The 21,530-nt window shown below is 40.5% G+C and overlaps 1 protein-coding gene across 1 annotated transcript in view; it reads left to right on the top strand.

Moving 5' to 3' along the window:
* Nucleotides 1-1,359: 1,359 nt before the first annotated feature.
* The window catches only part of LOC140992058 (gamma-aminobutyric acid receptor subunit gamma-3-like), an 86,235-nt gene continuing 66,064 nt past the window's right edge, over nt 1,360-21,530 (top strand). Inside the window, exon 1 of the mRNA XM_073462292.1 lies at nt 1,360-1,525. The gene's annotated coding sequence lies outside the window, so the exon portion shown is untranslated. The remainder of the gene's footprint in view (nt 1,526-21,530) is intronic.

A 21,530-nucleotide genomic window follows, 5' to 3' on the forward strand; every position in this document is an offset into this window, starting at 1 on the left:
CACACACACACACACACAAAAGAAGTACACTCACGCAGACAGCTAGCTACTGAAGTCAGAACAGTGTGGCTCGTTTCCGAGATACACCTGAATTTTGTCTAAATCAAAGTCATCCTGTTCACGCACGCACGCACGCACACACACACACACACACACACACACACACACACACGCTCAATGCTTTTTCCGTTTGCCTCTTTTATTAAAATGTGAGCAGCTTCTCTTCTGTGGTTCTGCTTGTTTATATGCTGCCGGCTGTGGAACCAGAGCACACACTATTGTTTTAAGCATATTTGTGAGATTCCTGCATTAATTGGCCCCTTCATTTAAGAGCTTAGAAGCGTATTTGTATCTCACACTGAAGCGCTCTTCTTTGGCAAAACAACCTCTTTAAGCTAAACTAAAGTAGGGGAGGCTGGGGATGGTTTTACCACTCTTTATATTCCTTTTTACAAAAATGTGTATCTTCGACCTCTTAAATCTTGAGCGAAATTGTTGAAGTATGTGTTAAAAATCAGATTTTTTTCTCTCCAGTCGTCCAGGAAAGCAAATATTCAAGGACAGAAAACACAAAGCAGTGACTCCTTTGAGGTTTCCTGGCAACCTGGCAGTGACAACAAAGAAATAGTCCAATATTAGCTGAACTTGCCATTTACGCTGTGAATAGATTAGACAAACAAGATATCACACCATAACAGCTACTGAGGTACTGTCGGGTGGTTTTATTCACCTCTAAACGGGGCCGAGCTAGCTATTTGTAGCTGCTTCCTGTCAAGCTGTATAAGCTAAGCTAACTGTCTGCCGACTCTAACTTTATCCTTATAAACGTATAAACATGAGATTGATATTGATCTTCTTATCAAGAATACACATACATAGAGCTGCAACGATAAATCAGTTAGTTGTTGATTAATTAGTTTAAGCAGTGATTGAATGTAACTAAGTACATTTACTCAAGTACTGCACTTAAGCACAGTTTTGAAGTACTTGTACTTTATATTTTCCGTTTTCTGCCACTTTGTACCTCCACTACATATTATATATTATATATCTTTATTTATTTTTCCATCTAATGCATATATGAATATTAAATCTTACATTTTGTAAGTAGTTCACATGCAGCTATCTTTGCTTCAACCACCAAATGCTTCTCTACTTTGTTTTAAATGTTATGTGATCAATTATGTATCAGTTCACTTTGACAGCTAGAGGCTTCCGTACTCAGACTTCTGTCTTAACATAATGAGTGATTTAAGCAGCACCTGCCCGCCGATTGGCTTAGACCAAGCCCGGAGTCCCGCCCTCCTCAATCGATAGCCAATCAACATCTCTCTGCCACACGTCACTACACTCACATGTCACCGGTCGAGGATGCTAGCAATTATCTACTTTAGTTGTTTTAAGCAGGATTAAAATTAATAAACCGAATTAAGTAAGTTCGGAAGTTGGTGCCGTGAGGTGCCGGGCGGTGTGTTGGATAACTTTTGAACCAGAAACGTCGTCCTTCTTTGAAAAAACGTCAGAGGTGAGTTTGAATATAAGTTATTCTTAATAAGAGTGTCGACGTGTAAACCGTGCGGACTTGTTTCGGTAACATTAGCTTAAATAGCATTAATGTATATGCTGCTTTGGTCCGTGTAAACTGGCTAATGTTTTCTGACAACATGCGCAGTGTTTTTCGGCGTTTACCTTGACCCACCCTCGTATATTGGTCGCACACACCTGTTGTGCTGCTCGGGTCATTAGCTCTTTCTCCCCTCTGTCTGTTTCTGTATGTGAGAGGAGGGTTGCCAGATCTGGTGAGAGAAACAAGCTCCAAAACAGAAGACTTGACCTAATCTGAGAAAGAGAGAGGCAACTTAATCAATTTGTACTGTATATACAGTAAATTAATGTATTTAATATGCATTTCATAAGAAACCATTTCAAAAATACTGGAATTTGTACATTTTTGTTTTTCTTAACTTTTACAAGGAATATAGAATTATTTCAGTTTTCAGCTCCAGGCAAACTAAGCGGTGCCCCTGTTTCTAGACTGGCCTGTACTTTAAAATGGTCAAAAGTTTCGCAGCAGTGAGGCGAAACACAAGAAATAAACAGTAGGAACAGCAGAATACAACAGAACAGGGTTATTATCTTAGTTCCCGTGTTTGTTTTCCTCCTGTCTTTTCCAGTCTTCTGAAGGCAGCACTGAGCCTAATCTTCATATAAAGTGGTTGACTGGTCCACTTGTGAAATTGCGACCCACATTTCCCCCGAGCAGAACAAGTGTTGAGCCTCACCTTAACCGATAAGAAGCAGTTCGCCTTAGATGAAGATGAGATGCTTTTGTGTCCCTATTGTGTCACTTTCCTTTTGGATTCCGAGCGTGATCACTGTGTGCGATCTGTGTGATCCTCGTGTACTGTACGACAACGTGTGTGTGTTTGTTTGTGTGTGTGTGTGTGTGTGTGTGTCAGAGCCTTGGCAAGTGTGTCAGTGGTTGTGTGTGTGCTCACCAGGGAATTGAGGACAAAGCGGGTTAGAGTAGAGGGCTTTGTATGCTGCGAGGGCTCTGCAGCCACGCACATTTTGAATTCCCGAGCCACGGGTGATTCAAGGAGTTTGATTAAAGTTAGGTCTGAGCCACGGTCTAAAATACACCGGTCATCCAACAAATTAGGAGATAGATTTAAAAAGAGTTCAAGTATATTGATCCAACTAACAAATACTGTATGTATCCAGAGCTTTATGTGCCATAGAGCTCCAAACACATTCTCAAGCTCAGTTGATTAAGAGACTTTTTACATGATTTGTTGACAATAACAAAATAAAATCGACAGCCTTCCCTTTAGGTCCACCCAGCAGACTGGGAGATACAACCCACTGTTGGATAACAAGATATAAATAATGACAGCGTTGGCTATTTGACCCAGTCATGGAACAAGGTACAGTGTGTTTAGGTCACAAACGGGGCTACTATTATGATTCCTAGTAAAACTGATGAAGCCTCTTGCATGAGCGGAAACTATCTTCTAAACCAAACCAGCTCAATTACTTTTTATTCAAGACACGGCCATATTAAACTTCTGTCCTATTAAATGCACTCTCCCATGCACTTCTATTAAAGCCTGCATGCTGCTGCCCTGATACTGCAAGATATAACAGTAAGTAAATTGTTGCTGGGTGGATTGTGTGAGTTAAACTGTGAACTACAGTGTAAGCCACGTTTTTCTGGCCTATCCTTTTGTCTATATTGTAATAAACTGGCACCATCAGCAGTCTGGATTACTTTGTTTCTGAATAAAATGTAAAAACATATTGACTCCTAGGCAAGTTCTGGAGTTGCAAGTGGCGTCTATTATTTCTAAGCGGGCTCATGGACTTTTATGGATATTTGATACTAATATCCATGAAAAGTGTTAGTCATACTGAATCTATGAATTTGTGTGTCCTGTCTGTTGAGTTTATAGTATCTGAAAGGTGCAGTGGATTTAGAGGGATCTATGGTAGAAATGGATTAGATTGTTGCTTTTTTGTTACTGTAGAATGAGCCCTTTATATCTACCGAGTAGTATCACTGTATCATGAGACTATTGTTGTTGTGGACAGCATACGATGAATCGTACTGTATCATGAGTTCCTCTGTGATTCGCACCCCTACGGAGGGGATTAATAGGAAATCAGAGGAGGAAGAAGTCACACTGCTGATCTCAAGAGATAATACTCCTTAACCACAATGTGGAGACCAAACATCTGATTAAGTTGTTACTGCTTTAAGTAACAGTCCTTATTTCAAATCCCTCGACTTGTTAGAAACAACTGGAACATACCAGAGTAAAATAACTGGATCATATCAGATTAAAGTTCAGCAAAATCCTTGATTTTTTTTTTTTTTTTTTTTTTTTCAAAAATGTAATTCTGAACAAGCTACTCAGATTAAGTAGAGGGTTCAGTGTCAACCTGTATGTAAATACATTCAGCCTGGCAGCTTTTCAATTTACCCAGGAAGCTAATGCAGTTGCAGCTCGGCTCTGATCGCAGCAGGTGACGGTGACGGAGGGCTGTAATTGTCCATAGCTAACGCGCTATTGATCCACGCCGATTGACCAGGTTGCTGCAATCATATCCACCATTACAGCCTCTCTGAATAAGTCTGGCGATTACAATAAAGTCCGTGGGTGGGAGTGGAAAGGAGACGAGTGTGTGTGCATTTTAATAGAAAGTGTGAGTGTGTCTAACTGTAATCAACAGGCAGCTACCGTTTGTAGTTGTACAATACTTTTATCTATCTATATTTATTCATTTGCTTTTGTTTATTTATAATATTTGTGGTCACGGGTTTGGCTTTCATTACACTTTAATTATATGCATGATCTAAATGTGTGTGTGTGTGTGTGTGTGTCACTAAAGAGATGGACTTTGATTCAGATAAAAGCCAGGTGTATGTCAGAAATAGAAACCAAAGCTGCTCCAGACATCATCAGTTTGCAGCTGTTTCCTGTCTCTCTCTCCATCTGTTTCTCTCAATCTCTCTCGCTCAGTCACCTCGCTCTTCTGTGTCCCCCCCCTCCATCCCTTCGTGACCCTCCCTTTATTTCCCCTCCAAACCTCCCACTACTTACTATCAATTACAGCATGTTGCTACATAATTCATGTTCGGTATTTGCGGTCCAGATTTGAGGCTTTTTGGAATCCAAGTGGAAGTTTGACCCACTTTGCATCCTATATTAAAACCTCATAGATCCACTTCAGAAGTCATGTCAGATTCCATCACCCCAGGGCGAAGCATGGGAGCAAGAGGATGGGATGCTGGCATGGCAGCATTTGGTCTATTCTACTCATATCCTTGTACAGTACACGTCAGCAGCCCTACATTGTCCTCTTGTTTGATAAAAGATTTAGACGTATCCTTTGTTTTATTAAAGCATGAAACCAGTGCAAATCAGATTTGAGGAATCTTAACATTATTTGCTGAGAAAGTTCAGTCGGAGTTTGGATTCTTTTTTTGGATCCCAGTGCCAGAAATAACAAAGGAAGTGTTTGTCTTGGACTCAAACGCTTTGATTTAAGCTTAAACTAGAGATGAATTGGAGTGGATGGAAGATGATGGGACTATATCTGGGATGAAAGGGACTCTTTTAAGTTGACTGTGCTAACGCTACTTTGTCAATCAAGTGCTTGAGTAAAAAAAGAACAAACTTGAAGAAAAAGTTGGTAACTCGAACCGGAAGAGTGTGTTTGGTCAGTCGAATGGTCAGCCACTTTAGTCCAGATTGACCGTATAAATTATGGATGGAGCTTTCTGGTCTGAAAAGTGAAGCCGCTGCAGAAGTGCCTTAAACCTGCATTCTTTGTAGCAGCTACTGGTTTCAAAAAGGAGTCGAATTGTATGTAAACTTATGAGAAAATGACCCTAATTCTCACTTGATTTATTACCTCAGTAAACAGCTTTCTAATGAGTTTATGGTCTCAAATGATAGTTTCAAGTCTTCTTCAATACAGCATGATGTTCAGTTTGTAAGTAATGGTCCCATGTAGAGTAAAAGTTACGATAAAGCAGCTTCAGGGCGTGGCTACCTTGTGATTGACAAGGTGCTCCCGCGGCATGTGCTCGGATTTTCAGTCACATTCAGTCAGGAGGGACGGCGTGACAGTGTGTATCCTCCCCAGTGCCACTCTTTTATCCAATTATGGTCACTTCTGGCAAGAAAAAAACAAGATGATGACGGCAGTAATGCTAAACGTGACGCTTCAAAATGGTTGCCACAGATGGGTGACATCACCGTGATTTTACAATAGGTTGAAACTACAGATATTGCCCATCACTCTCGGCTGTACTCTTGAGGTCAGTGTTAATCTGTGGTGATGTCCAGACAGCACTGAGGCATCAACGCTTGTATCAACCGGCTTAAGCCCCCTCTTGTGTCAGTCAGCGACCACCATGTGTTTGAAAGTCTTGCAGCTAATCTAGATGCTCGGTTTTCTCGCTAAAATTTGCTGAAACTTGCAGTTAAATAAAGTGCAAAGTTTTCTTGTAAGCACACTCAGTGTCAGTTATTCTTCACTCTCAGCTCAGACAACATTGAAAACCTGTGATAAAAAGCACATTTCACAGACTTTTCAGCCTTTTAATGGTGTTTCTTCAAGCTGTGGGTCAGCATGATCCGACAAGTCTTGACAAACTCTACAATGAATTTTTTATTATGTCTGCGACTGGAAAGGGAAAAAAGCCACCACCAAGTTATATGTTCACAGGAAAATAAAAGTCTCATATCCTCAAGTAACTTGCATCAGTTTATGCTTCTTTGGTGCTCTTTGATCTGTGAATTTAAGGATGCATGTCTGCCTGAAAAGGTGGTCAACTAAATCACAAACACAGGTGGAGCTTTTTAATTGACTTGCTCTTCTCTAATGAACAGAGGTTCATGCAGCTTCTTTGAAGATCAGAAAATGATTGGACTTTGAGGATGCGAGCTCCTTCTCCTTTAAACGTTAAGCTTTTATTTAGTTTTCTGGTTCGCATTTGGAATTTTGAAACGGCGGCATGATCAACAACCTAGAAAAGACACGTTCAAATAAACACAACAGACTCATTCTGAAAAAAACAGTGTGTAGACCTCGTTGCTAATTTTCCGATTGAAACGCCTTCAAACTGCATAACATCGAAATCATTAAACACAGTTAATGGATTGGAATTAATACTTTCTTAACAGGGCATAATTTTCATCACTATATCTACCCAGCTGGATCATAATCAGTTAGAAGTGGTATTTAAAATAAACTACAATGTTTAGTCATTTAAATGTAATATATTTGGGTGTATTTTGACTAGAGGGAAGCCACTTAGCATTTAGATTGATTTGAAAAGAGAGTTGTTCTGGTGTGTCCCGCACTAAATCGCCCGTGTCTCCGGCTTTTTGGCCTCCTCTTTGCCAGTGTCTAGTGGTAGTGTATTAGACGTATATTAGTGAGAGTGGTCTGAAAAGTACACAACAAACAAGCTAGTTAGCTGTTGGCTTTAGTCGTTGTGGTGTGTTCAAGTGCAGCTTGTTGGCTGGCAATGTGAGGTGAAGCAACAGTCGGCCTTCTTCTGCGCCAGTTGACTGATGTTGGTTTGGTGTGTCTGGGTTCTTAAGTATGATCGAGTTACAACCAGTTAAGATGGTGAAGATGTGTGGAGCTGAGAGGATTTAAAGCAATTTAAAACAGCAACTGATACATCGTGAAAAATGTTGGCTTTGTAAAAAAACAAATGGTATCTGGTACGTGTTCAGACGTTTATCGACATGCTAACATGCTAAGCTTTTAACTTCCTCTAAATGTACTCTACATATAGGAAATGGTAGCTAAACTGAGTTTGGACGACTGCAGAAAGATTTTAATCTCAAATTCAGTGTTACATTCAACACAGTATTTCTTATGATTATACCCAAAGACATTCAGTTAACTGTCATGTGACAAAGACAAACAGCAGGTCACAGCGAGGGACTACACCATCGGCTGATTTAAAAGGCTCCCCACCAGAGAGCACAATTAAGTGGCGTGTCCCCTCAGAGTTGTTATTGTTTGTGATATGTGAGGAGAGGAAATGAAAAGAAGTATGTTGCTACTAAGTGCACTAACATTACGTCTCCATGTCCCATTCATTATTTTCTTATTAAACCAGCTCAGTTAGTTGAACCCAAGACACTCGGTTACATTTGTGGCAGCAGTGTTTCTTTTTCCCGTGGGCCACTGTTACTTTCAGTCACGCCATTTTTGTACACAGTTTTCTTGGCTTAGCTTCCTCTGCTAGTCGGCCAACGTTGTTTTTCAAACTTTTCATTTTGTTGCAACTTTACATTTCTTTCGGTTCAATTGTCAATTTTCTGTTCTGACAACAGTGTGCTTATGCTCTGGTAAGCTTAAGGCACTAAAACTACTTGGTTAGGTTTAGTAAAAGATGCTGTTTTGGTCTGTCACGTCACTACCATCCCCTCTGGCTCCCTATAAGACAGTCAGCAGATGTACAGTAGTGTGAACATAATACAGATATTATAGAAGTGTTGATATGATACATATGTAACCTACAAATTTTACATAACCGTGGTTTGCAGTAACGTGCAGTCCCAACATTTTATTCATGTTATCCATCACAGTTGAGAGGATGGAACAAAAAAAAAGACGAAACACTTAATCAGTTATCAAAACAGTTGCTGATATATTTCCTGTTGATGTTTCCGTTGTTGCAGCTCTAAAATGAACTCTTTGCAGACAAAAATGTTGAATGATTTCCCACAAGGAATGAGAATACAAGTCATTTTCAGCTATAAGGAAATTGGCTATTTTTAACTTAAAAGCTGCAGGATACACATTTGCAACTTGGCAGCTTTAAAAAACAGCGAGAGATAAAAACTGCTGTAAAACTGCAATACTTTTAAGATCCTGGTTTACCTGGTCTGTGACAGTTTTATACCGAAAGACACAAAAAGCTGAAAAGTGTAATGTTGTTGAATCCATCTCTCTCTATACGACAGTGACAGTTTGTGTGTCACTTTTAAATTCTGATTGATGACTTCCTGCTAAGAAGGAAGAGTTCACACCCACAATTACAGCAATTCCTCCAGAGTGAGATAGTTGCTCTTTCCACCTCTGGCTCAAATCTCGGTGGGTTTGAGGCTGACTCGGCCCTGGCAGGCCCTTTTCCCCTTGATCCTCACAGAGCTGACATTTGGCACAGCGGTGACACCTCACCAGCTGAAAGGAGGATTCTCAGACGAGCCTCCTCAATATTTCAAGTCCTGTGACATTTCATTAGATGAAGAGGAGTTTAGATGCTGGCAAATGCTTCTCCTCACATCTCAGCTAGCCAGGTTAGCCAAGCTGACAATCACCTGCGGGAGGGAGGTGCAGGAGCTTCTAGCACACAAGGTGCTCGCACACACATGCACACACACACACACACACAGACGCAGCAGACATAAATGGGTACACACAAGCTGGCGGATGTAGTAACCTTTTATGAGCTCTATGATGCAAATGTCTCTTCCGCTGTGTTTATGTGTGTGTGTGTGTGTGTGTGTGTGTGTGTGTGTGTGTGTGTGTGCGTGTGTGTGTGTGCTTAATGATGTAATGTCTCAGACTTGATGTTTTTCTCAACTTTTAGGCTGTTTACACTGAAACTTAAGCATATTCCCCTGATTACCAATGAGTGAGCTTCATGTTTTAAAACATTTCACGTTGATAACGATATCATGTCATGTGTTGTCATCTGCCAGCGCGGTACACTGCATGTGGGAACTTTGCGTTGCCATGGTGATGTCTGCCTGTGTGTTGACAGGCATTGTGATTATCATAGCTTGTACTTACAGATGAGATGATCTCATTATATTTTAGGAGAACCTTGCTGCATAAATTAGCAAAGCAATGAGGATTTAAAAAAACCTTCTATACCGCCCTTAATGCTTAAAATATGAAGCTAAAGTATGCTGACAGAAATATTTGCAAATGAGTGCAGTTTCCCAGGCCTTTTTTTTTTTTTTTAATAACCTACACACACTGTCTGAGGACCTAAACAGCAGGCCTTGACCAGAAATTTAGCTTCTCTTAAAATGTTAATTCATCTCCAAAGAGTGGTTGTGAGGCCTTCATTCCTTCAGCGTTCCCGATTTAATGAGAAACCACAAAGGAATGACCGAGCAATCATGTAGAGCTTTAAAGAGGGTCTGATACCAAAGTGAAGTGCATTAGGTGGTAATAAGACCAAGCTGGGTCCGGATCATGGCTGACACATTTCCCATCCCTGTGAGCTCTAACCATTTAATCGATTTCCATCTGTGTCTCCCATGTCCACTCCACTCCAGCCAAAGCACCGCTGGTTAGCCAGGGATTGCAGGAGGTGGGGTGGATAGACATTTAGTGGAGCTTCTGTGGAGAACAAATCAGATGGACCATTTTGTTAGAACATTGTGTGTGTGTGTGTGTGTGTGTGTGTGTGTGTGTGTGTGTGTGTGTGCGTGCGCGCAGTAATATGTATTTCAGATTGCACTTTTTATTTTATGGAAGATTTAAAAATGCCTGAACAAAAACAAATCAAACAAGGAAATACAGTAAAATCCATGACACTTTTTCATGCCACAACAGAAAACACATTTCATTACACTGTGGCCACTGACAATTCTGGATTCTGATTAATGGAAAATTGATTTTTCTTAGTAAAAGGACAGTTTAACAGGACACCTGTGATGTAGGTGTTTGTTTGCTGTGGAAGATTAATGTGACAGTGAGCCCCAGCTAAATGGCTAATCAGTGAGAACCACACATATGTGATTAAAAATGTGTTTCATCACTGAATAATACTACCTGCAAAACACAGTCTTGAGTGCAAGGGAGCATTTTCTTGTCAGAGATGCATTGTCAGTGCCAAAATGAAGAAACAGTCTCTCCAATCACAGCTTTTGAGACCTTGTGTCGTTGTCATTTAATTGAATTTTTGATTAAATTCCAAAAAATTGTGCAATCACAAATATCCATGCAGCCAGCTGCCCAACAGGAAACCGTTTTTAATGTGAAAAGCTTTCTGTCATGGCTGCCGTCTGTAACACCAAGCCCCACCCATGGTCTCGCCCCAAGGGATCGGACAAGTGATGGTTATTTATTTTTTGAACTGACCAAACTTCTCAAAAAAGAAAAAGGTCTCTAGCATGTCTAGTTATTAAAGATAAATAATTATATTCACTCACTTTTAACAAACATTGTATATTGTATCGGAGAATTACCTTCATGTTTTGCCATTGCGGTGACAGCTCACGTCACTAGAGACAGACGTGGCATCTTTTCTGAAAGTCTGAAACTGCTAAAATCTCATCCTCCACATTAGCTTGTGTGGCAACAGGCAGTTTCTGTTGTTGTGATGGCACCATGGGAGCAAAATAATGCATAATTCATTGTTTACCTGATGGACACAAAGTCTAATTAATTCTCCAGAATCTCCAGCTGTGACGGGTGTCTCTGATTTTGATTTCCTTGGTTTAAGTGACAGAGCTGATTGTGAAAAAGTTGCGACGCTAGTCACCAAGGACCCGACTCTTCTATCAATCTTGTGTCAGAATGGAGCCTAGTTGGGTGTGTGTGAATAAAGCACATAATATTCTGTCTCTTCCCCCATCAAAGAGATTATAGCATTAACCTCTGTCATGGCAGACGTCCAACGCCTATTAGCATTATTATAAATATATCCAGTAGTGATGTTAACACAGTATCCTGGGATTAGCCCAAGCTGAGCCAAAAAGCTTCATATTTGCATCCATTTGCACAATAATCCTCAACCGTGTGAACGAAGTCTTGAAATTGATGCTAACGTCCATATAGTAGCTGGTGGGTCACATTCAATTCAGTCAATTAAAAAAGTAATTGATATAATAAATGGATGATACGCTTCTCATTTACCAGGGAAAGCAGGTAGAAGAGCTTGTTGTGATTATTTCATTATTCTTGAAGTATTAACGGAAATTGAGTTGAGTGATTATTTATTAAACGCCGTCCTCATTGCGTGCTTTAATGTGTGTGTTGGTTGTAGCGAGCACCCTCTACCCCCTCCTCTATTTTGCTGAGTTATTGCTTGGCGTTGGCTGCGTGATTGCCTGTTGGCGATTCATAAGCAGTGAGACCTTTCCCTCCACCTGGTTCTCATTAAACCTCAGAGGGAAGAGAAATACCTTCCCTTCTCAGATCTATTAGATTGGATTCAGGGAGCTGAATACAATCTGGTACAGTATGTGCTTCTTCAGTCCCCCCCACACACCTACAAGCCCAGACCACAAATACACACTGTATACGCACCTACACAGACAGTCAATATCTGTCTAATGGGAATGTGTTTTCATTAAGACGTACATGACTTGTTTTATGCGTTCATGAAAACAATATATGAGTTTTTACCGAATTCTCTGCACACCTTACGTCATCTTTTATCTGTCTGGTGAAATGAGCTCGACTCTGCGGGGTCACCCTGGTAAGCTGCACGCTTTAATTTAAATAATATTTGTTTATACAAGGAAGATTTCCTGGGCAAACATGCCTCAGCAATAATGCTTTAAGTTTATTCAAGTTGATCTACACACAGCTCAGCACAGCCGCACTTTTGCTGGATATTGAGTATCCTTAAAGATGAGCTAGAGGACAAGTGTAACTGCCTTGCTTCTACTTACAGTGGCTATAACCAATATTTTAACAATGCTTAAAGTACTGTGTTTGAGCATAATGTTTAGCTGTCATGCCCACAAATGTACTCTATTGGTTCTCTTCTTTTTGGTCGTCTGCCGGCTAGGGCATGGAGACCCAACCCGAACCCAACCTGTCAGGATCTGGTGGGTCAGGCCGGGTTCGGACAAAAATGTAGTAGTGAACGAGTATTTGCGTAACCATAGATATAAAAGCGATGCGTATTTATATATATATATTTATATTTATGCGCATAGAACAACCTTTTCACAGTCATCTACACTATAAATGTCTGTAATCAGGCTAATCAGGCTAAACAGGCAAGCTGTAACCACCACAAGTCAATGCCTCAGCTTACATTAACTGTGTCGGGCTCAAGTCGGGTTTGGATGTAAAAGAACAGAACACCTGTTGAGCTCGGGTCGCGCTCCGTTACAGCTCTTGCGGAGTCGGTCGGGTCAACTGGACAACTGCACTATAATAGAGTGAATTTTGTACTTACATTCATCAAGTGGCCGGAAACACGACTCCAAAGGAATGATAAAGTTTCTCCGTAATTGCTGGATGTGAAAACAAGCAACTTTTCTCCATATTGGCTTAAAAAAATGTCAATAAAGCTCACTAATTAACACCTTACTTTACCTTCATCTTTACTGTATGTTCTAAAGTGTATCAATGCATATTGCAGTTTGAAAGGGGGTCATGTGCTGCAACATAACTATTTATTGGTTGGGATCAGTAACTTTCTGAAGTCCCTGCTGCTCGCCTACTGACTGCTTAGAGCCAAGAAACAGTCTGACAGACTAGTGAGCAGACACAGCCAGGCTAACAGTTTCTTCCTAAAATAACCAGCTGTTGGCTCTAGCTACATATTTAGCCTACACTCTCAGAAGAGTGGTATCAATCTTCTCATCTAACTCAAAAGAGCATGTAGGGAAACCTTCCAAGAACGTGGGAGTGAGGAACTCGAAGCACTGAAGGCTTTCATTTTTTAATTATTTCATTTCAAATTGGATTTTGCAATGATTTGTCAAGATGTGTGTTCACGCTTGATCTCAAATGTCTTTAACTAAATAAAATGTTATGACACTTAAATCAATAATTTTCTGGACAGGTGTAGGCTTAGTCAATGAGGCTCCTCTATCAAGATGTCTCCCAGTTTGTGTTTGCTGTGTAGCATCAAATTAATCAAATTAGGCAGCAGTCCCATCCCATATGTTTTCTGAAAAATACAGACAACTTCATAAGAATAATAAGCAGCTGCTCTGACTCTACTGCTGGACCTGTAGTATCTGCCGGAGGCAAGGCTGTCAATTGATACCACTTTTCTGGGCGGAAGAAAACATCACCTGCGTATCAAGGACTGCAGTTTTCCGGCAGTTTGGATGGAGTTGGGTGCAGATGGCTGGCTGCATCTTGTCCTTGGACCGAGTTCCTGCTGAAATGTGCAGATGTGGGTCAAATACCATTTGCAAATAATTTTTAGCCTTGGCTTCTTCCTGCTTGGGAGAACCAGATGGCTTTTGGCCTCCACATGCAGTATACAGCTTGAGTTATTTAAACATTTCTTGGAGGCAGAAATCATTTCATTGGCTGTGTTAAACCCTAGTGTGATGAACTACAGAACTACATTTTTCTTTTTTCAAAGTGTCATTGACTAAAAATGACGGAGGAGACGGTCATTGCCATTTATAATTGTATTTGTTTTTCCACCTAACATGCAGGCTTTATGGTAAAAGATTCCAACAGCATCTACATTGTAACAGTAATAAATAAACACCTACATTGTTTTTTCCCTGTCACAAGACTGAAGAAATTCTAGGTCATATGTCAGTGAAATCTAAACACATAGACATCATACACACCTTGCTACAATCTATGGAAATCACACCGTGCAGTGGGATCAATGGCCAGTAGTGAGACATACAGCTCGATTCATCCTCAACACTCGGCTGCTGTCCCACGTGTGTTCATTTTACCTCACGGTGTGATATTGAAGCCTGACACCTTGCTTGTGTGACTGACATTTGACTGGAAATTGGATGAGCAGAAGTTAGGGACCATCTGAAAAGTTGTTTCAAATTGGCAGCAAAGAGATTTTCTCTGAATTTTGTGTTTCAGAATACATTTTCACTTCCAACCAACTATATCTTTTATTTATAATCTTGTCCCATTGTATGCACACATTATAAATAATAAAATATGGTCCAGTTATCCATTATGGCTCTTTCTTTTGTAATAGTAAAGTCAATCCAATCAGGTCTGTTCAAGTACACTCAGTGACCACTACCACAACAGTTCCACCATAAATTTTACCAGAAGTTTATCATGGTAAGATACAGTGTTAACATGTTATATGATACACAAAAACAACACACAGATACAGAGAGTAGCTCTGTGTTAAACCTACAATCTCTTGTCGATCTAAGTTTAAGCTATGTGACTTTATTACAGGCTTATAAACAAAAAAGAGACGGAGCTCTTGATATGTGGAATAGCAGTTTGCAAAAGCTAACGTGAGCTGTAGATGTACTTTAAAGCCATATGTTCGCATTTACATGTAATAACATTAGAGCCAAAAAGGCTTGTAATTTGAGAAAGTGGGAAGAAAAGCAGCACTGCCATCTAGAAATCCTACAGTGAAAGAAAATAGGGCTATATTACTAAAAAATCAAGTTCAACAACAAACACCAATATGGGTCATAATAACCTGCTTTCACAGTCGACCTCTATGGTCATTTTTCTGATGAGGACAGGCTAAATAGAGAGGTATTTTGATTATATTATCTGCAAATCTTACAAATGCACAATTTAGATGCAAATACAAAACAATAGATGTGTCCACCAACCTGTGTTTTCTACCTCGGTATCTCTATTTAGTTGTCTAGTGGTTTTCAAGCAATGTGAGAAGCCGTACATTTGAAGTGAGCTGATGTACGCCCTGACATTTGTCTTAAATGTTAACTAAATCGATCAATTATCCAACAAATTCATCAGGTCGATTTTCTTAAAACTTCGCCAAGAGAGCTTCTTACGTAAACCAGTCAAGTCCTTTTAGCTATTTGTTTTCTGGCGCTCCTCAATGGTTTTGACATTTTTCACTCATCAACAATGTGTGTGTGTCTGTCTGTCTGTCTCTGTGTGTGTGTGTGTGTGTGTGTGTGTGTGTGTGTGTGCGCGCGCGCGCCTAGGAAATTTGTTGTTTTGCCAATGTGTGGTGCAGTGCCATGCAGGCTGAGAACTGCTGGAAAAAGACAGCGGAGAGAGGTTTTTCTTCACAAGTGGAGCTGCTGCAGTCACATACATAAAGATTAGGTGTTACTGTGCAACCCCTCACCGCATTTATAGACCTATGACATTTATTATACCTCCGCTTCAGTACTGCACGCTTATTACCTCGTCTTTAATGCCACATTCATATTAGAAGAATTAAACTGAAATACCGTTGCTATTCGGAAGCATCGCTGTGTTTTACTTGAATGCCCACATTATTCAATCATTTGTGCTGTATTTAGGAATCAACCAGTAATGTTTTCTACCATTTAAAGACTTGGAGGAGAAAAGGAAACCAACATCAGTCGACTCAGTGTTGTTTTTTTTTTGTTTTTTGCACTTGTTTTGACACGCTTCAATCAAACTGTAATGCCAAAGGGGAGCAAAGAAGCCACAAAGAAGTGGCTGCATGGCCTACTTGTGATTACCATTAGAGGGCTGACACCAGAGGGCTGACACAAATATTCCTGTTGTCAGCTCACATAAACATGCGTACTGATATGATGAACCAGGGTAAATTACAACACTAGCTGATGACTTGTGTAGGAGCAGTGCCTTTCTCTTCTGATGGTGGTCTGAGCTGAGGCACTGTGGGTCGCTGAACCATTTTGCTGTACTAGAAACTCCTACTACTTGGTGTAACACTTAAATCTCCTGTCAGTGATTTCTGCATTATTGCCCAATAATTGCACCATTGTTTAAAGGAATAGTTCAACATTTTTGGAAATTCTGTAATTTGCTCTCTTGCTGAGGGTTAGATGAGAAGATTGACACCACTCTCATGTCTGCACGCTAAATATGAAGCTACTGCCAGCAGACAGTCTGCCAAGTTTATCACAAAGGTTGGAAACAAGAGAAAGTCTGGCTCTGTGTCGCTCTGTGCCAGTCGAAGTGGGCTCTTGGAGCTGTTGTGAATATGAGGTTGCCAGATAAACAATGGAGTCCCCAGGTAGCCACTGCATCTAACAGAAAAATAGTGTCATATATAGCCCCTGTAAAACCTCAACTTGTTATTTTTACACCTCATTTTTTGAAAGTGTACTTCCCAAAATGCTAACGTATTTTTGAATTCAAACTTTGGTTGAAGGGCCTAATTTTAGTGATACAAACACTGGCTTGAAACTGCTTTGTAGACGACCCCAGCATAAAATCTTTGTATTATTCCCAAAGTTCAATTTCTGCTTTCTTTTTTATGCAAGTGGGCAAAAACACCTTGTTTGCAATAATAATATTTATTTTACCTTCTATGATACATTTTTCTAAGACACAAGTAATATGAGTAAGTTGTAGGGTTTGGACATGTTCACAAACTGGAGGAACGACAGAACATAGTGTCGCTGTAACATCTGTACTATAGAACTAGATGAACCTTTACTAGGTCAATAGTGAGCTTTGTGTCTTGAAAACTGAATTTGTCCAAAACATTTTAGGTGAATGCAGTAACAGTTGTCACAATGTAACCATTCACCACAATCCATGCAGTAGATTGAGTTTACATCTTTTCAGTTACATAGAACTATAGGGACAGAGACTGTATGCACACCACTGGTCGACTGTAGTGGCTGCAGTAACAGCCTTTCCATGCATACCCAACCCAAAGGCAATGTGAGCTGCAGGGCTTTTACACATACTAACAAGGAAAGAGGGAGGTCATGCATGAGATGATGTGTGGACGACGTGGGCTGTACCAGTGCATCAGAGTATGGAGTGATGGATTACAGTGTGTGCAGACTATACTCTTGTGGGTCCATAAGTGACTTGAACTATGTGACCCATAACTGTAAGTTAAAAGGATAACTGAACAGAGGCTGTATTTGTGTAGACTGTATTTGTTCCAGTTGAATAATCCAAATGAACTGTTTCCAGGAGACGAAGTGATCTTGCAAGGTTCCTGGACTAAAAAATAAATTACACTTTGTTGAGAATTTGCTTACCCTGAATACATCAACATATGCAGACATATTTATTCCAGACAAAGAAAGAAATTAGTTTTAGTGGCATAGTGAAGAAGCTAAGATTAAAAAACAGGCTTTTTTAAACAGAAATAATAGGTTTCTCTTAGAGTACTGCCCTACAAATTAGACAGCAGTAACTATAAAATTGAAGCTGGAAAAAACTTTTGGGGCTGGCCAGCAAACTGTGTAACAGATAGAAAGGTAATAATGCCTCCATTTCGTGCCTTTTAGTCTGATTTATAAAGCATTATCATGAAAATGAAAAAATTGCAGACACTGCACTCTACTTTTGCACAGTCTTCAGGGAAAGATGGTCAAAAACACTATCAAAGACAAGCCTTCTTGTCCAATTACCCAGTTACTTTAAGAAAATAAACTTTATTTTCATGATTCACAGTCTCAAATGTATTTTAATGGAAGTTTAACCAGACGAAACTCCACTGTTGATTCATAAAAATGACTGTTTTCCAATGACAGATGACAGCTAGGAAAAGAGCCTTTGTGAAGCTCAGTGTTGTGGCTTCAGCTTGGTGGTGCAGACTCCGCTTAACTTCCTTCTGATCCAAATTAAATATAAGAGGTTGAGTCTGCAGCAACGCCCTTAATTATGCATAATTTGAAACCCTTATATAATTTAAACGAGAGAGTTTGTACAAATCAAACAACCCCCCCCCCCCCCCCCCATAGTTGTCATGAATGGGGAAATGGCTGTTGAGACCAAAACGCCCTTTTGTACTAGGCTGTAAACATGTTTATTTATGTTGTCAGGTTGAGTTGCCTATTTTTATTTTACTGTGGTCATTTCTATCTAGCTCTGTACTTTTAGCTGTTTAAGTACTTGGCTGATTCTCTTTGTAAAATATAGTCTTGTGTATCGGAGGAGAATATTTCAAGTGCCCCTGCGCCTTTGTCAAACAATGTTTTCCTGATGGAGTCACTTGAGGCAAATGGCTAGAAGGCTTGAAGTACTGGAGATGACTTTTACTAAACAGGATGTGATTAATTATTTTACAGCACATTTATTTTGAAAGTGAGACTGAAGATGTGAGGCTAACCCTCGGGATACCATCTGACAGCCCACTGAGGCCTGCAGAACTCCCTGCGCAGTGCTCCTTGGACACTGAACATATGGGAGATGAATGGTCAGCTGGGATATGTACATCTGCACACGTGTGTGTGTGTGTGTGTGTGTGTGTCTGTATGTGTGCGCCTGTTTGCCGGGGCTGACAATGCGTAATGCATTTGTCATGCCAGCGAGGCCAAGCAGATATAAAAGCCCTTTCTTCTTAATCGAGGCCCACAGGGTAATGTGGTAATACAGATGGGGCCTGTCATGCTTTTCTGAAAAGCAAGACGAGGAGGAGGATGAGCAACATGAAGAGGAGGAAGAGGGACTCATCTTGCCACTGTAGATCATGGTTACTCCATTAGCAGTGGAAAATAGGGTTGATAGACAGACAGTTAGGTAGGTGTCTTAGTTTCTTCCTATCAATTAGACCTTGGTTTCTTTTTAACTTATTTTTTGTCTCTGAGAGATGAAAGGGAGCAAAACAAGCTCTCAAACAGAAGTATAAAAAGGCATAAACAGTACAGAAGACGGGGAAAATATGTCCTGAATATTCTCTTTTACAGCAGCGTCATCATTACCTATGCAACATCGCACATGAATCTGCCATGCGTTATTTGGACATGTGTCAGGTCGGCTCAGCTTTTGTGATGGTTGTGTTTGTTCAAAGAGTCACCCTCACTTCCAGCGGAGGGAAAAATAAAAGATTGAAGAGAGGCTGGAAACAGTGCACTGTAGTTTTATCCTCCTGAATTGCAATGGTAAATATATCTGACTGTACTCAGCAAACCGAGCTGACTAATGTCTGTGTTAAACATATTTTTATGCAGATTCAGAGTGTCATCGTCTACCTTGATTACGCACTGTGGTGTAAATTAAGGACAATTCCCTTCAGGTTGTCCCAGTTTCCAAATGCTGCAGACCTGCTAAGCTGTAACAGATCAGCTTTTCCACTCCATGCTTGCACTTCTGTGGGCCTCCAATTTTCTCCATTTTCACTGTAAATGGGTCTCCCAGGAAGGACAGTGACTCTCACTGTCTCCCTGCAGGTGTTTGTGCCCCCTAATCCTCAAACATGCAGATGAGTTGGGCTACATTGCCCAAATGTGTGAATACTGTTTACCTCTGTGTGTCTTTGTCTGATGCTATGAGACTGGCAGTGTGTCCTGGGATTTCCCAGTGCATGTTGGAATATGTTTCCAGTCCCTGGTCACCCTAAACGAACAATGAATGCATCTTATGCATTTCTCTATAATTGGTACATTGTGATTACGTATTGTCCTGTGCGCCTTCAATGCCAGACTTCCCCAAATGGACAATAAAGATTTGATTCAGAGCCTGAACGTGGGATTGATGCCCAGTAAATGGTGGCAGACAGTACTCAGAAGAAGGTTAGAGATGCTACGCTATGACCGGAAGGATGCCAAGAGGAAACCCTGATGTGGCTTGAAAATGATTAAAAAGAACACAAATCAACATAAATACTCCTCTCCAGGGTACAATGGTGGTGTGGGGTCAAAATACTACACCAAATAGACTTGGGTTCGATTTCTGGCAGCAGTGCTTCCTGCTGGGTGGTGTGCTAAAATAGAGAGGCAAAGTCCCGCCCCTTCTGGTGTGCACCATGGGACCTTAATTCGGAAAAAAAATTGTACATTACTTACTGCCAAGAGACAAATTTGCGATCCTGTTTGAATTGTTTGAATTACACATACATAATTACACAAGTCAAGATAATTTCAATTTGTTGTAAAGATGATAAAATACCATTTCTATTTTATGTTATTTACCGTCAACAGTTCTGTGTAAAACCACTCAGTGAACTTGAATTGTGTTGCTCAATATTTGTCACCAGCACCAACATGGCCGTCACCTCGGCACAGAAAAAGTATTAACAAAGTGAAAATCACAACAAGTTTGGCCATATTGTCAGCTGCAGTAGTGACGAAGAACTGATAATCTGAAGTAGTACAGCTGAAGCCAACAGGAGTGTTACTTTTTTTGTGAGTGTTTGGTCTTTTTGATGGAGCATGAGGAAGAGTCAATATATCAGTCATTGACACTTGGCAATCCATCCACAAAATGCATGCCAATATTTATATTTCATTCGGTAACTCCTTCTGGTGTCGCTGAATGAAAAGTCAGTCAGTCCCAACAGTTATTCACCAAATTCCACGACAGTCATTCAGTAGTTAATGAGATATTTCTGTCTGGACCAAAGTGGTATACCAGCTGGCCACCATTGTCATCCATATGGCCATGCCACTAATGTGTGAAAAAATACAGTATATCTCTTCTAAGCTACAGAAACTGTAGGTGAACACCATGTTCTTCACTGTGATTGCAAAGGGCAACATTTCAAAGGATTTCAACCTTAAGATCACAGAGGAGATATCTGTAGGCGAAGAACAAGCTGAATTGTGGACAAAGAACTAATTTCAGATGTGCATCTGCATTGTTGTCCCTCATTGTCCAGTTGGTGGAGCAGAACATGCTGCTGGAATTGAATCAACGCCTCCCAGCAGGCCTTCACTAACCAAAACTGTTTGCATCAGTGGCCCAGCACAGCAGGTCCCTGGGGACATCGCACGCAGATGTGCACACATAAATACACCCGATTCTTATCATCATCACAGCACACAAAATTACACGACTGTGAAGATGCTGACAATTTAACAATATAGAAAGTCTTCAGTGTCAATGAACCATGAGGAACAATGGAAATGAATGTAACATGAGGCGTTGGATGATTAAGTAGCTCTTTCCGCAGCATGTGACAACTAACATGATTAGATTACATGCAAAGTACATATGTTTAGTGATCTAATAGTGCTGCTGTCAACAATAGATTCCAATCATTAACGACTGAGTTATCTTTTCATCTTTGGTCTTTCTCTGCATGAAGCTGCTTTATATTCATTGTAGTGCTGACGTTCATACCTGGAAGCTGCTCTGTAAAACAACAGACTCTTCTTGTTGGATAGGGAGCGCTGGACTGGGCAGGGTCAGGGGTTAAACACCGCTGTAAGGCAACTCGTCTTCAGGGTATAAGT

This window comes from Pagrus major, chromosome 24 (genome assembly GCF_040436345.1).
Source record: "Pagrus major chromosome 24, Pma_NU_1.0".
In the NCBI taxonomy this organism is placed as follows: domain Eukaryota; kingdom Metazoa; phylum Chordata; class Actinopteri; order Spariformes; family Sparidae; genus Pagrus; species Pagrus major.